This window comes from Miniopterus schreibersii (assembly GCF_964146895.1).
Source record: "Miniopterus schreibersii genome assembly, chromosome: 3".
Classification (NCBI taxonomy): domain Eukaryota; kingdom Metazoa; phylum Chordata; class Mammalia; order Chiroptera; family Miniopteridae; genus Miniopterus; species Miniopterus schreibersii.
This window is the reverse complement of record NC_138103.1, coordinates 49321105-49337350: the sequence shown is the minus strand read 5'-3', so window position 1 is coordinate 49337350 and position 16246 is coordinate 49321105. Positions and strand designations below refer to the sequence as shown.

The 16246-nt window shown below is 39.2% G+C and overlaps 1 protein-coding gene across 5 annotated transcripts in view; it reads left to right on the top strand.

The window, feature by feature from the left end:
- PAM (peptidylglycine alpha-amidating monooxygenase) overlaps positions 1–16246 on the top strand; it is a 262191-nt gene that overhangs the window by 41183 nt on the left and 204762 nt on the right. The window contains exon 1 of one of the 5 annotated variants that reach the window (XM_081132115.1): positions 6894–7018. The exons of the other annotated variants lie outside the window; for them this stretch is intronic. The gene's annotated coding sequence lies outside the window, so the exon portion shown is untranslated. Of the gene's footprint in view, positions 1–6893; positions 7019–16246 lie in introns of those variants that run through there. 5 annotated transcript variants of the gene reach the window in all.

Sequence of the window (16246 nt, the reverse complement as noted above, 5' to 3'; positions counted from 1 at the left end):
GTATGATCATTTATTTCCGTAATTTTATAGGTGACCAAAGTGAGGCCCAGGAAGGTGTAGTAGCTTGTCCAAGATGACGGGCATTCGAGGTGGCAGAGCTGGGGTGTAGTAGGCCCAGTGCTATGCTCTGACAACTTTGCAACAATGCGGTTGAAGGGCAGGAACGTTGATAGGGGGATGGCGCTGCGTTGAGTGCTTGGAACTTCCTTTGAGTCCCCGGGCTGGCAGTTATTGTTTCTCTAGCATTGTCAGACAAGAGCTTGTCCTATTATTTTATACTCTGGCATACTTGGCTTATCTTTCTTCCTTTTTCCTTTTGACTTAGTGCCCATGACACCCATGGTTTATATTTTACAAGAATGCATTCAATCCCTTACTGCTTGGGAAAAACAAACACTGGATTTTAAAGAAGCCCCCCAAAGGCCTAGAATTCATGGTTTTGAATCCAGATGGAATTTTCCACCTGGCTTGGGTTCTTCCTTTTAATATACATGCTGTTTTCTGAGCATTTGTTACTTGACATTGCCATTTATTATAGCTATAGCTTTCTTTTTGTGAGTTTGTGTTGTACTTGGCCCCTATTGACTAGAATAGTTCCACCTCCATACCTTTCTGTCCCCTCCTCCTCCCCCAGTGCAAAACATGGTGGTGCTTCAGCTGGGCTATTTATCTTGTTTTTAGCCAGACACACTGCAGAATAAAACAGTCTTGTCATGTGTATCATTAAGATGTATAAATATGTTTTAACTTTGGGGGAAAAATGAAAAGAAGAAAACCAGCACAGTTGATTAAAATGGGATAATCTCCTGCCTAATAAATCACACCCAGGAGATTTTAGAGGAAGAAGTTATTGGTACTTTTTACACTAGGACATTTGGTGTGCTTCACTGCATTTGACCTTTTAGAAGCTTTTGACATCACTTGGGAACTGCCGGTAAACCTGCCTTAACCAGTTAAAGAGAAGGAATCTTCGCATTGTGGGACTGACTTGATTAATTTAAATCCAAACACACACAGTCCTGCCTGTATGCCCTTTGCAGTGCCCTTGCACAAAAGGATTTCATTCAGAAGCGTTATAACCCACATCCTGCTGTCAGACCCGTTCAGCTCTATTGGTCATTTTAGGCTGCAGGTGGCATCTTTAACCCCTCTGACGCTTCCTTTTATTTCATGAAAACAGTATCTATGCTTAGATTCACACAAATGTTCTACATTTCACTCCAAGTTCTTTCTTTGTGTCCTAGGGAAAAGGTATTTTAAAGTTCCACTAATTGAGAGACTAAAATGGGAACTAATCTAAAACTGGCTTCTTTAGAAGAGTATATTAGAACTTAATCCAGTGCTTCCTCTGGGAATTGCAATCAAATTAGAATCATGAAATGTTGAAATAAGTTTTTGGCATTAGAGTAAGCCATCATCTATAATACCTTTGTCTTTTAGATTAAAAACACTGAAGGCTTTATAATCCATGTTTAGTTTTGGGAAAACATGAAAGTTAATTGACTTGTGGGTGAGTTCAGAGTAGTATAAGGATCTAGTCCTGGATTCTTAAATGAAAGCAAAATGAAAATCCTTTAAGGATAAAACTTTGAACAATTTCAGTCTGTTACAGTCTGAACTGAGTGAACTACCCCCACACTGGGCACTCTGCTGGGCTTGGTTGCAGAAGAGGGCAGATGTTTGTGTGGGAGAAATTTAGAAAATTGCTACAGAGTGCTTCCTAACACATAGAAATGTTAGACTGGAAAGGACCAACACCGTCATTTTAGACAGCAGAAAACCTAAGGCCCCCACTACTTGATTATTTAAGCTCTTAAAGGCCCTTACTTGGACAACTTTTGCTTCTTCGTTACCCGCTCACAACGCTCTTCCAGAATACACACGAAGCCTCTAGAGAAGGCTGCGTAAGCCCATTCTCTGTGGTTTTGTTCATTATCAATTATTTTAGTAACTACTGTTTTAAGGGCTTGTGATGCGCCAGTACCTTATGCTTTATCTTTGTCTTCACAACTACAATATGAGGTACTGTTCTTCTCTTTTTAAAAATTAGGAACTGATGTTTAGAAAGTGAGGGATTGGCCCAGAGTATTAGTTACTCCGAGATGGTAGGCTGGAGCCGAGGAAGCAGCCTCTCTAGAATATCCTTAGGGTAACAAGGAGTGTTCCCCTCAAGCCCTGTGAGCTGACTTGAGAATGTTATGGTGAATGAGTAGGCCGTGAGTCATTGGTAAGAAAAAAATTAAGGCAGTTTTGGCTTTAATTCTTCAGATACAGTGGGTTCGCTATAAGGGAATATGAGAGCACCTCCTTTCTGGCTGCTGTTAGAAGCAATAGGTGTCTGGATGAGGAAAGTATTGGGGAATCAGGGGACCTAGAAGCTATGTGGCACAAAAGAAATCACAGCACTATTTTGAGCCTCTGTTTATTTTCATTTCAACAAAAAGTGAAATTCCAATTTCTCCTTTATCCTACCACGTTAGGCTGTTTCAAAGATTAAGTGAAATAATTGAATCTTAAATACTTTGGAAAATGAAAATAATTATGTCCTTGACTCATCAAGGACATAAACTTTTTGTCCATTTATTCAGTAAGTATTTATGGAGAGAATGCCAAATGTAAGGTGTGGTGCTATATGGAGGATAAGAGACAAATAGAAACTTTGTCTCTACCTCACAGAAGATTAAAATGAGTAGGAAAATAAGATGCGTGATAATAACTAGGCAAGAGAATGTTTTATTATTTATTTTAATCCTCACCTGAGGATATTTTTTTCCATTGCTTTTCAGAGAGAATGGAAGGGAGGGAGTGAGGGGGAGAGAGAAAGAGATGATCATCGATGTGAGAGAGACATATTGATTGGCTGCCTCCTGCACACGCCCTGACTAGGGCCAGGGAGGGAGCCTGCAACTGAGGTATGTGCTCTTGACTGTGAATTGAACCCAGGACCCAGTCTGAGGGCTGATGCTCTAACCACTGAGCAAAACTGTCTAGGGCTAGGCAATAGAATGCTTTAAATTCAAGGTAGAGAACACGGGAATTTCTTAGGAGGATCCCATTCCTGATGGAAGAGATGGGCCTTGAAGGATTGGTAGGGTTTAGATTGGTGGGGAGGAGAGGCAGGAGTGTGGTGGGAGGAGTGGGTAGGTATGTGTGGAATTACAGGAGGAAGAAGCAGTAGGAGCAAAGGCCTGGAGGAGGGAAAATACTGAGATGTATTAGTGTATCAGGCTGTCTTAATTGGCTATAGCTCAAGGTGCCCAGAGTTAAGTCTGACGAAAATGGGTTTATGTTGAAGCTGTGAAACCTGCACTTGATTCAGTGACCCCCAGGGGGAGCCTTTTAGGAGTTTGGAGTTTCGTGGTAACCCTGTAAGGCAATGGTTGTGAAGACTCTTCAAGGACAAAGTGATACATAGAATGATTAAAGGAGTTAGACACTGAGCATTCTGAGATGACTGTTGGAGAAGATCTAAGCTAGAGGGAACACTGCAGGACTGGAACAAGGAGGAGAGAGATTAGTGACATTAGGCCCCTGACTGGACTTAAGGGCGATGGAGAGTTAGAACTTCTGGCCATTGGAAGTTCTGTGATACTTTTTCATTAAATCAGTATGCATTTAACAAATTTAAACCCAAATGCTAATCATAAAATCCCATATCTCACTGTTGTTGCTTTTAAATAATATGCTTAACTGATAATAGGAAAAGTGTTGTATGAAGACCAGAGGAGCCAAGAATGTTGCTCATCTGGGCTAGGAGGAAGTTCAAAATAAATTTTGAGGCAAAGCTAGTTTAGGATGGAGGCTGTTTTGCCTTATCATCGGAAAGGTGATTTGGGAGAGGAGGCAGGCTGGCTGCTGTAGCTGACTACTCAAGGCTTTAGAAATCCTGGCCAAATATCCCCTCAGAGGTAACACTGTAATCCCCATTTGCTTCTGAATTGGCACTTGGCAACATTATTTCACTTTAGTTTAAGGAACAAGTTAAGCTCGGGACCTTGTTGAACCCCAAGCTTCAATTTAAGGATTAAGGTGGTTGCATGGGAGTTGATGAGATTTAAAATGTTTTCTCAGCCAAGGAGATATTTCTTTGGGAAATGTGCTGTGTCCCCCCCTCCCCCCCCTGAAAGAATATTTCTACCTTTAGCTTTTGTTTTCTTTCAGTTTGAGAAATTATAATATTGTTTGGAAGCTTTAGGATCCACTGGGAAATAAGAAGTAGATTTTCTGGAGTTTCGGGAAGATAAAAGGGGGTATACAGTTATCCAGGAAAAATACATCAGGGCTTGGTGGAGCTGGTGCTGTTACTGGGTAGATTTTGGGCCTTTTCCCAGCTCTGTGCTGTGAGTGACCTAATGTGGGTGTGTCCTTCACAGAGCCTCTCTGTGCTACCCTTGGGAATCCAAGGAAAGGAGGTGGTGATTTTTGTATGAAGTTATCCATTTAAGAAAGAGTTTATGACCTCTGAGAAGGTGGTGAGGTTGCATTGATCAGAAAATGTAGTGGAGTGCCAAGAGGAAATAGAACGCAGAGGAGAACATGACACATTGAGCTGTTTTTGTAGAGTAAGAGGAGAATAAAAACTAAATGAAGCCTGGAATTAGGAAATGGAAGTTGGGGAAATTAGGCCCCTTTTTTCCTAAAGCAAACATCTTTAACTGGACACTTACTCTGGCCACCTGGGACCGTTTGTCTCACTGACACTTGATTTTTACTCCTGCTGGTGGTCTTTCCTATTCCCTTCAGCCTTTGTAATGGTCAGAGACCTCTTGGTTTGCTCTTGTTTTTTTGATAGGCTCTTTTAAAATCGGTGGTGCCTTTAAAAGAAAATCTAACAAACCAGCTTTACTGTTGGACTATTTCTTTATGACCATCACATCTGTGGAAAAGTTGATAAACCTGCTGTCTTTTGAGTGTGTGTTATATAGATAACCTTTATTTGCTTTATCCATCTTAATTCTGTTGAGACAGGTGGATCATCCTTGAAATAGTCTGGCTAGTATGTTAGGATCCAGTCCCCTGCACCTCTCTTTGGTCTTCTCTGAAAGCAGGTAAACCAGGATTCCAAGTTCAGAACACTCTGAGATGAATTTCCATTTTTCAAGTTAAATAGTAATTCATATCCATGGTTAAAAAACATTTAAAAGTTTAAAACTATACAACATAAAAATCGGAGGGCTCTCTTAATCTGTGATTGAAACCGCCAGAAGTAAACACCCCTAGCAATTGGGTGTGTATCTTCTAGACATTTTTCAATACATGTTGAAATAAACAAATACATTTACTTTAAAATTTGAATCATATATAAGATGCATATGTATATATATGTGTATATATACACATTATTTTCACTTATATCCTGTCAAATTTTGCATATATGTTATTTTCACTTATATCCGGATAAAATTTGTATGTTCTGCTTCTCAAACTTGGGGTCTGGGGAAGATCAAGTGAAAGGATAGCAGTAATTCCCTTTTTTGTTATAAAGCTTTTTCACTTTACGTAAGTTAAGGGAAACCAAACTATTGTGGTTTTCGTGAGGGCAGATTTTACCATTCTTTCAGAGTTCTCCCTAACCACTACAGTATGAAAAGTTAAAATTGTCAAATAGGTTTAAATTCTGTGTAGTTTTCCAGATTGTATAGTGGGGCTGTTTTATTCTATTTTACTATTTTTGTAAGCAGCATTATTGCGATTCATCTGTATTCTTTTTTTTCTCACAAGGGAAACATTAAAAGCGTGCTTAGCTTCATCTAAATTGAAGTAGAGATAATAATAGTTTCTTTGAAATAGCTTAGATCTAAGTATACAGTACAGAACGACAGCCTTCATTTTTATTGTTATGACTGTCTTTAAGAGGATCTGCCAAGTTACTTGCTTATCTTTACAATTACAACATTTGCAGTAGAAAAATTAGGCCATGGTATTGTTTAAAAACATGTCAATCCAATATTCATGGAGAAGAAAACAATAGTTTTCATAGTACAGGTGATAAATTATATACTTATTAAAGAGTTGCATCTGATCAAGTAAGCATGATCTGTCATTACAGACTCAGTTTGATGTTGGAACATTGTTATTTTAAGCAATTACTTTCAACCTGGTATTTTTAGGAGGGGTTGTAGTCCCATGAATGTGGGTGATAGATTGCAGGGCAGGACAAATAGTTCAAAGGGAAGATTTAAATTGTGTGTAGCTCTGGGGGTTGTTAGAAGTAGAGGAAATTCTGCCTGTGATAGAAGAGACTTAATCAAGAAGACTGTGTAGCAGGAAGATGGCAGATTTCTTCTGATTTTATCTGGGTGTCATAATTAGGCATTTCGCTGGAGGTGTTTTCGGGATAAGTGATGTATTGGCAGGGCTTTGCTGGAGCTTGGAGATAAATGGCCCGGGCAGCTGCCGCCTCCTGGAGAAGTAAATAGAGAGAATCAGTTTTCATTGTTATCAGCTTGCTGACCTCGGAAGGCACAGATGCGAGCTTTCTTTTCAGAGGGAATCAAGTATTCACCCTCAAGGAAAAGGACGTTTTTGATACAATAATATTAATGTCTGTTAAATGAGAAAACCATCCATGAATACTTATACTATTGCTACCTGTGAGCATTATTTATTGACCTGTGACTTCGTCAGAGCTTCAGCTGTGAGAGAAATATTGCTAATGGATTCATGTAATGACGTTGGTCATTAAAAAGTCACATTGCAATGAATAGATTCAGAATTCATTGAGTCCTTTTGCTCGGTGTCACACTCACTGCTCTGTGACAACCTTCATTTCCTACTTAGCAAATCCAAACCTGGTAGCTCCAGCCCCAGGAAGTTGTTAAAGCAATTAAAGGCTTCTGTCTCCCAGCACATTGCTTGGTTACCATAGTATCCTCTGCCTCCAAGTCTCTCCTGATGATGTCAGTATGCATACAGGGGTTGTTCAGAGCATCTACGTGGGAATGATTCACCCTGCAATAAAGCCCCTCTCTCGTTGCTGGGTTTCCACTGCGATTTTAGACGTCTCTAGAAATGGAAGGTAAGTGCCTTCTTTTGCATATCAGAGAATTACTAAATGCCTGTATTATTCTGTTGTAGGTGTGTGAATGCTTTCCAAGATATACTACTGCCTAAAATCATAATGTATTGGAGCATTTCAAGCCAATTTCCTAGAACAGACACAGTTTGTACTGTGTGTGTGTGTGTATGTTTGTGCCTGCACACGTGGAACAGACATAAAAATAATTGCGAATGCACAACGTAATGCCTGCTACTCTCCCTGGTTAGCAACAATTGCAAACACAGTAGAGCTTTTAATTTCAAACTATTTGAATTATATAAATTTCATGAAGTATTTTGGCAGGTCTCACAGCGCAAATGGAGCTGTATTTCAAGTGTGTGAATTACGTATTTTTTGTTGATATTTTATATGTTTTATTCAGCTTAAACAATATTAACATATGAAAGGTCTGAGATAATATTGGAAGATATTATTAGAAAGAAGGGCCAAGTTAGGTTTAGAATTTTTATGTTAGGGAAATTAAAACTTCCATTGTAGGACAAAGATGTAGTTATGGGGCAATATCTGAAGTTGAAAGTATATTGCTAACCATGATTGCATACCTATTTCATGCTTTAAATGTTTTTCAGAATATCTCACAATTTGATAGTAAAAAGAATGCTTCTATTTTGTGATAAATGCTTCATAAAAGTTTTCCATAGAACATATCTGGGTTTCTTAAGGATAAGCCTGCTGTGTTCAGCTTTATGAAAAGAATACTGTAGAATCACTTACAACATTCAAATAGAAGAGCCATGAACAGGTATTTCCTTCCAAAAGTTTTCTGTTTCAGTTTTTTTACTCGGCATGCCTCAGGAATAAACAATAAATGAGGCACACAAGATAGGTTTCTTCCTGCCAGCCTACTTCTGAATCTCTCCATTCTGGGAGTTCTATGACAATATTAGTTGTGCATTATTTCTTCTTCTTGATTCCTAAGGGACTACTATTTCAGGATATTCTACAAGAAATGTAATACTGTTTAAATGGAGGTGGTAGGTAAAGGTAGTTTCTAATTAATTAATGGATAGCTTAGCAAGTGAAAGAATGAGAATGGAGTGGATGGGGTGGGGAATTCTCGCATGTCTCTCTGCAGCTTAACCTTTACTCTGTGTAGGAGGTAGACAGATGGCTATTTTGAGATGTTGGTAAATGGTGTAGAGATTTAGACTGTCCATTTCTAGAGAAACGTTGATTAAAACTGGCATTTTGTTTTGTGTATTTTTGGAGTCTTCTGGAATATGCCTTGCTTTTGTGTGAGATTGTATTAGTGGACTGCTGAACCCCTTCATTCCCCTTACTTTAAAGAATCAGGGAGAAATACAGTGTGAAAGTGTAAAAATAGGTTAAAATTTTAAATTTAGTTATTTGTATGTCAGGATATCTGTCTTATCTTAAATATCATAAATGATTAATTAAGTGAATTACTTTCTACCCTGAAAATATGCTAAAATGCTTTGACTTTTAATTTCTTTTCTATATTCATACTTAGTCCTGTTTTTGTGTTTGAAAATTTTCTACTTAATTGCTATTAAAAAAATTCCTATAAAGTGGAGATAACTTATGATACTGCCTAATTTAGGTTATGGCAGGTTAAATATTAAAGAAATTGAATCTATGTAAACTGTTTTCATACTTTTTGAAACCCTTTTATTAAAACACTTTCAGGATGCTTATGTTGAGAAGACTATTATATTTCAGGATATATTATTTTAGGGCTTTACTCTTTGTTGTATGAATGTTTTGGGTGCTATAATTTAATCTGTTGAGTAGCTAACTCTGCAATAAAAACATACTTATGCAGCTTTGAACCCTTAAGATATCCATGAAAATATTCTCCTGCTGACTTAACCAGTACAAGTAGCAGTTTATATAGAGCGCTCTATAAAGATTGCAGTTTTCTTCTTCGGTCAGAAAGTGTTTCCAAGCAGTTTTAGGCAGCGTGGTTTTTAAAATTGGTTTAGCAGAGTGTTCATTTTATTTTTATGTCATAATAAGAATGTTTTAAGTTTTACAGATATTTAAACTTATTCCTGTTGAAATATGGAAATGCCAGGTCTGCAGACTTGGTAAAGCATGAGATGGTGAAATATGGCAGCAAGGGGATCGCTTTGGCTCTCTGCAGAACATAAGTTAAAACAAACCAGTATCCAAAAGAATTAGAGGAAGCTGTATGGGGAACATGGATCTGGAAATAAACATTTTGTCCAAACTTAGCAGAGAAACTCAAGCTGTGAGGAGTTGCTTATGTGCTTTGCCTCGTTTCTATGTTCATTTAATGGCAGAGCCAGGGCTGGGACCCTGACTCCCACACTTACAGGCGGGCTTTTCATTTGCATCGCAGCACGCTTCCTACTTGGAATTGAGTATTCTTTTCCTAGGCAACTTTTCTCCCACAAAAGAAGTGATTAAAACAGTATAATAGCTAGGAAGGTGTATTAGTTTTCTTTTGTTGCTGTAACAAATGGCTTGCAAACTTGGTTGTTTAAAGGATACTAATGTATTATCTTATAGCTCTGTTGGTTAGAAGTCTGACACAGGTCTCAATGGACTACAAAATCAAGGTGTCAGCAGGGCTACATTTCTTTCTGTAGGCTCGAGGGGATGATCCATTTTCTCGTCTATTCCAGCTTTTATGGGCCACCTGCATTCCTTGGCTCAGGGCCACCCTCCTTAATCTTCACAGCGAGGAAGTGCAGACCAGATCCTTTCACAGCCACCTCTCTGATTCTGCACATCTGGTTTAGGTTCTCCACATTAAAGGACATGGATGATTAGACTGGGCCCATCTGGATAACCCAGAATAATCTTCCCATTTTAAGGTCTTTAACTTTTAATCACATCTGCAGTGTTCTTTCTGTCATGTAAAGTAACATATTCACAGGTTCTGGTGATGAGGACCCAGATATCTTTGGGGACCATCACTTTGCTCACCACAGAAAGATTACATAATGCACGGCTGATTCTATCAATATTAAATCTACAAACCATATCTTTTTACTGACAACTATAAGCGAAACTGGTGATTGCCAATAGAGACCATGAAATTTTGACCTAATTTGGTGGATGCAATCTTCCCCAAGGATATTAAGGTGCCTCACGATAGTTAATGAGGGAAATCAGATTAGAAAGAAATGTTTCACCAAGTCAAACATTCAAAACTCTGAGGTACAGATGTGAGCCTTATAAAGTGACACTTTTCTCAGTTTAATAATTTTAGCTCGACACTCACATCAGGTGAAGTTAATTAAACAAAACTGATTTGGGACTGCGAAAATTCCATTAGTTAACTCCTATGTGAATGAGCCTGGGTTTCTTTAGAAACTGAAGGGTAATGGCTGGGCCACTAGAGACCCAGATGGGAGTTCTAGTAACCCTGAGTTTTGAATAACACTGTCGTTCACTGCTCTGGCTTTAAGCCATATGAGTCACAAGACCCAGTCGATGAATCTGGCAGGTATGCATTACATGGTTCCCTAGGAAAAGCACAATATACTATCGTAATAAATAACGCTAAACTTGAGGCCAGCAGCTGCAAAAATAGTGTCTTTTATTGTTCACATCCTGTGTTTATCATAAATTTGAGCTACTTCATGGCACATGGGTCTATCCACACTAAGCGTAAGAGAATTTATATCTAGTAGTAGTTTTTAAACCTTCTTTGCTAAACACCAGTGGTGAAAGATGCAGAAGAGAAACTACTTTAGCATAGTATTTTTGGACAGAAAGCCTAAAATTACATTTTGCTGTGGTTCTCTCAATCAGAGGTGGACGGAAACCCAGCTGTTTTCCTGCTTGTATTTCTTTTTATTTTTAGAATTATTTTCTGGAGGACAGCTGAACAGTATGGTAGAACCTTTGCTTAGAAGACAAGGGCTTGTGGAAAGTTTCTTTGTAAGAAGTAATTTTAACATTGTTTCTTTTTGGTTAGAGGAGTACAACAACTACTTTAGGATTGTATATAGAAGCAAAATCTGATTTTATTCCATCATGGGATTTGTCAATCAAAATGTGATCATGAAAAGAAAAGATGTTATTTGACAAGGAAGTTAAACTCAGCTAGTTACATAATTTGATAAATGACAAAATAGCTCTGCATCTATAGAAAAACATCTCTATAACTAAAAACATATTTAGTTGAAGGAGTTTCTTACTTTATGCATATATGAGACTCACTTCAGTGTTCAGTTTATCTATCAATAGTAGATACCATTTCAAGTGCTAATATAAATAAATAGAACCCATACACCTTTAAACAAGTTTTCAAATGTATACAGAATTTTCAATTTAATACTGAATTTCCCCAGCTATGGTAAATTAGAGTGAGTAAAGATCAGGTCTTTGTTTCCTTAAAAATGAGAGAGATAGACAGAGGGAGAGAAAAAAAAAAAAACTTCACCTAGCAGCTGCCTTCTCTATGACAGAAGAGACTGTTTAATCTTTAAATCATTTTGAACTGGCTCAGTTGCTTTACTGATCCTTTAACTTTGTTAAAAATTATCTTAAAAGTTTATCTTTTAGAGAGATCAGAGATAAAGGAACTAATGGAGAAGAGAGTTTTGAGGTTCTGATTGGTATTTGGTCAGTGGTATTTGATAAGATGGAAGGAGACTTCAAAATAAGAAACTTCAAAGACTGTTATGATTTCTAATTGACTGTTTTGAAACTAGCTCAGAGACTTTAGGTCTAGGGGGATTTTCCTGGAATGGAAGTAAAGGCAATCAGCAAGTCAGTGAAGGAACTAGGAAGTAATCCTCTCTTCCTGCTCCGAAGGCTCTGCAGATCTGAGAACCACCGAAAGCTGTGCTCATTTTCCGCGCTGACCTTGCATTCAGTTGATTTCCTTTAACTTATTGTTGCTTTAATTTGACTTTCATCAATAACTGCAAAAAAAAAAAAAGAAGAAGCAATTATTACTCTGCTGGCGTAGCTCAGTGGTTGAGTGTTGACCTATGAACCAGGAGGTCACGGTTTGATTCCCAGTCAGGGCCCAAGCCCGAGTTGCGATCCCCAGTAGGGGGCAGCGGATCAATGATTTGCTCTCATTGATGTTTCCATTTCTCTCTCCCTCCCCCTTCCTCTCTCTGAAATCAATTTTTAAAAAAGCAATTATTAAAATTATTTATGAAGAAAATTCTGTTATTTTGATTTGTGGATTGCCCCTATTTCTGCCAGTTTCTGATGTGGAAGTGAGGTTCTGTAAGTGGACTAATTTTTTTCCATTAATTCCTCTAAGATAGCCTGCATCGGAGTGAGGATTAATGGAGATAAAGGGTACCTGTTCTGCAAACAAAATCTGTGGCCCGGAGCAATTAGGGAGAAGAAAGGTTGAGCAGCAGTACCTTGCAGGGCATGAGGGCATGGGGACAGATGTTTGCCGTCTTCCGAGGGGTGTTTGCTGTGACCACTGCTTTGTAGGACTATCAGGAGATGGGAGAGATTAGAGAAAACTGTCTCATGACTGCTGCTTACCGTCTCCCCTAGGTGACTTTACAAAAAACCTAAACCTATGTTGGGAGCTGGAGGTTGTTTCCTGGGTTTTAGCCATAATCATGCTGGAAAATAGATGCTTTTTCTCCATGACAGGGTACAAGAGAGGGGAGGCAATTAGGGACCATCGGGCAGCCTTCAATATTCATAAGTAAGGGAATGAGCTCACCAGCAAAAAGATTTTTATAAATTCAAACCTCCCAATAACAGATACATACCACTAATTTAAGCTCAAAAATTTCCCAAGAGTCCTGGGAGAAAAAGTGACAGAGGAATATGACTCACCAGTTGGAATATTAGAGCGGGACAGGAGTCATGCGGCATTGTTTTCTTACTGGCAAAGGTCAGTCTTCAATCAAAATGCAATCTCAGTAATTACTATTGAATGCCCTCATGTACATGACAGTACACTAAGCACAACGCAGAATTAATCAAAGGACAGCGTGACCTCAGGAGTTCCAGCTAAGAGCAGAACTATATATGGAGAAAACTATTGTTTCATTTTCATGGTCATTTTAGCCAAGTGGCAAATTCCAGTTGGGATTTGATAAATTCATTTTATTTGCATTCCACTGAAAAGTAAATTTATTCTAAAATTCTAAATGAATTGATGTGTTTTCTTGATGGCAGACCTACTGTTACCCTGATAAGCTTTTTATTCCCCCACCTCTTAGTCCCATTGGCTTGACTTTAAAATTCACACTTCTCTCTCTTGTGCGTGCTTAGAAATGTCTCTTTTTTTCCTTTCTCGTACACACACAACACACAGCATGCATACACTCACAGACACAGAGTTTCTTTACAACGAATGATTCCTATCCTAGTCCTTCTGTTTGCTCCTGAAGACCTCAAAGCGTTATATTTTTTCGATATCGCTGCCTCCGTCTCTCAGTCCCGCCCACTCTCTGGCCACCATTACTCATGCTTGGCTGCTGGCCTTTTAAAGTGAAATCCCTACATTCTGTTTAGAAACAACTTGTGTTTTATAAATGGAACTTAAAGAAAAGAAGGTGTTCTTATGCCAAGAACCAACATGCATTAGACTTGGTAATTATCTAGAGTTACCTCCTACCACATTAGCTCTGCGAGGGTTTTCCAGTCAGGGTTAACCATTGTTGAAAGACTGTGCAGAAACAACAGCTTGAAATTTGTACAGATTTAGTAAAATGTTGAAAATTTGAAGAATGATTGATTTTTCTGGTCAGTGTATTTTTCATGGTAACAATCGATTTGGTTTTCAGTCTGTGGTCTTTAAGTGTTATAGCAGATCTCTCACTGGTTATCTGCCTGAAGAGTTTTTCATCTTTGCCGTAATGTCAAAGAAACGTGGGAGTGAGTGGTTTTTAACCTTGGGATTTTGCAAAAAGAAAAAGATCCTTCTTGATGAAAGCTTTCACTGAGTTATCCAAAAATTTATACTTAAGCTTCCTGGTAGCCAGTAATGATCAGATTGCAGTTACTTCTCAGAGGTGTTTACCCTGAGTTGAAGTTTTTTCCTATTGATCTGAATCATGAACTAACTTTCATGTTAATCCAGTCGTTTACCTCAGAAGTCAGTCTGCCAGCCTGTGTAAAGTTACTGTTTCACTGCTGGACACACATTTTTTTTTTTAGCTCCTCACCCAAGGATATTTTTTCCATTGCTTTTCAGAGAGAGTGAAAGGGGGAGAGAGAAAGACATGGATTGGTTGCCTCCCGCACGTGCCCCGACTGACCGGGGCTGAGCCTGAACCCGAGGTACGTTCCCTTGGCCGGAATCGAACCCTGGACCCTTCAGTCTGCAGCCAACGCTCTAACCACTGAGCCAAACCGGCTAGAGCCAGACGCACATTTTAATTCTTTGCCACAAAAGCAGTACTGGGCTCAGAGAATGAAGGCATCCCCTCCTTCAAGGAACTAGCGTTACAGTGGGAGAGATGAAATGGGAACACAAGGAGTGTGATCCCACACTGACCCGAACACGGCTACTTATTTGTCCCCCTTTACAGCAAAACTGCTCGGGCGCGGTCCCTGAATTTGTCTGTTACAGTCCGCCTGGACTCTCTTGAACCTACTCCTTTCAGCACCCGCCTCCACCGCGGCTGCTCCCGTCAGGGCCGTGAGTGGCTGCCCGGCCATTGCTGTGGCTGGCTCCCCTTCCTCCTCGGAGCTGGCTTTCAGTGTCGTTGGAAACGGTGGATCATTCCCTAGTCCTGCAAATACACGTGCTTCTGGTTTCCCTCCAGCTTGACGTGCTTTTCTTCCCCATCTTGTTTGCTGGGTCTTCATCATCTTCCCGACTCTGAAAGTGGGACTCTCAGAGGACGCAGTCCTCGCTCCTGGTTTCTCCTCTGTTGGAACTCACTTTCTTAGCGATCTCCTGCAGCCTCCTGGCGCTACATTCCATCTGAACACTGACAGTTTCCAGATTCATGTTACTGCTCTGAACTTTGAACTTTATTTATTTATTTATTTTTAAAACATATCTTTATTGATTTCAGAGAGAGGAAAGGAGAGGGAGAGAGAGAGAGATAGAAACATCAATGATGAGAGAGTCACTGGTCGGCTGCCTAGCCGGCAACCTGGGCATGTGCCCTGACGGGGAATCGAACCTCGATCTCCTGGATCCTAGGTCGACACTCAACTGTTGAGCCACGTCTGGCCGGGCTCTTGAACTTTAGACAACTTGAGGTGTGTCTAATAGGCGCCCTAAGCATAACATGTCCCGGACTCCTGATCATCCCCTGTGCCAAACCTGCTCTTTCTACAGTCGTTCCTATGTCAGTTATCTCAGAAATAATCAATGGAAACCTTTTGGTACATGTCTTTCCAGACTCGTGTGGGTGTGTATGTGTACTTCTCACCACCACTCATGACACCATTTTGTGTATACCGTTTTCTTTCACCCTACCACCCCCACCATTTCCTGAACATGTTTTGTATACCCTTAAGTATTCTTTGGAAACCTAGCATTTAGTAGCTACTTGTTTATACCATAACTTATTAATTCCCCTTATTAGTGAACATTGAATTGCTCCCATGACTTACTCTCATAATATAAACTACGGCTAGTATTCCCCTGACAAAAAAGAAAGAAAACCAGTACTTCATCCCATATCCCAATATGTGGCTATTGAGCTCTCAGTGTGACTAGTCCAAATTAAGATGTGCTGTAGATGTAAAATACAAACCAGATTTAAAAGACTTAGATAAAAAAATGTAAAGTCCCCCATATTGATAATTTTTATATTGATTACAATAAACAAAATAATATTTTGTTATTTTGTTTATTGGGCTAAATAAGAATAATTTAAATTTGGTTTCATCTTTGCCCTTTCACTTTTTTAAATGTGACTATATGAAAATTAAAAATTATACGTGTGGCTCACATTACATTTCTATTGTACAGCAAGGTTTTAGTTGCTCAGTTTAAAAATCTTGGAGTTATCCTTTCCTCCTCTCTTCCTCTTATACTCCATATCTTGTTAGTGCCACCTTCAAAATATATCCAGAATCTGACCACTTTTCACCTCAGGCCCAAGCCATCATCAGCTTTTGTTTAGCTTCTTGCAACAGCTTCTTGACTTGTCTCTAGGCTTCTGCAGCCTAATCTCAAAGTTATTCTTGAAAACATGTCAGATCATTTCTCTCCTCTTCTCAAAACCCTCCAATGGCTTCTTATTCAGAGTAAAAGTCGAGTCCTAAAAAAGCTGGTGACCATCTATCCCTTGGACTTTA